The sequence below is a fragment of the Orycteropus afer genome, unplaced genomic scaffold (genome assembly GCF_000298275.1).
Source record: "Orycteropus afer afer isolate SDZICR_OR568_19922 unplaced genomic scaffold, OryAfe1.0 scaffold00643, whole genome shotgun sequence".
Classification (NCBI taxonomy): domain Eukaryota; kingdom Metazoa; phylum Chordata; class Mammalia; order Tubulidentata; family Orycteropodidae; genus Orycteropus; species Orycteropus afer.
Genome location: NW_006922230.1, coordinates 638,491 through 639,198, shown reverse-complemented (window position 1 = coordinate 639,198; position 708 = coordinate 638,491).

Below are 708 nucleotides of genomic sequence, written 5' to 3'. Positions count from 1 at the left end.
CAGAGCTCCTTTGGTTTTGCATAGATATCCTTTATTATGTTGAGGAATATCCCTTCTATTCCTATTTTACTGTTTTGATCAGCAATGGGTGTTGGATTTTTTAAATGACTTTTCTGCATCAACTGATGTGAGCATGTGGTTCTTTTCCATTGTTTTATTTATGTGGTGGATGATGTTGGTTGTTTTTCTATTGTTGCATCGTCCTTGCATACTTGATATGAACCCAACTTGGTTATAATGAATTATTTTATTGATATGTTGTTGGAATCTACCGGCTAGGATTTTGTTGAAGATTTCTGACTCTATATTCATGAGGGATATTGGTCTGTAGTTTTCTTTTTTAGTGATGTCTTTGCCGGTTTTGATATCAAAGTTATGATTGCTTCATAAAATGAGTTAGGGAGGATTCCATCCTTTTCTATGTTTTGGAATAGTTTAAGCAGAAATGGTGTCAGTTCTTCTCTGAATGTTTGGTAGAATTCTTCAGTGAAATCATCTGGGCCAGGACTTTTTTTGTTGTTGGTAATTTTTTTTATGACTTCATTTTCTTCTTTTGTTATGGATATGTTCAACTTTTGTACCTCAGTCTGTGTTAGTTTAGTTAGTTTAGTTATTGGTGTTATTTGTATTCTATTCCTCTTTTCCTTTGTTAAATTTGGAAGTGGTTTGTCAATTTTATTAATCTTTTCAAAAAAACAACTTCTAGTT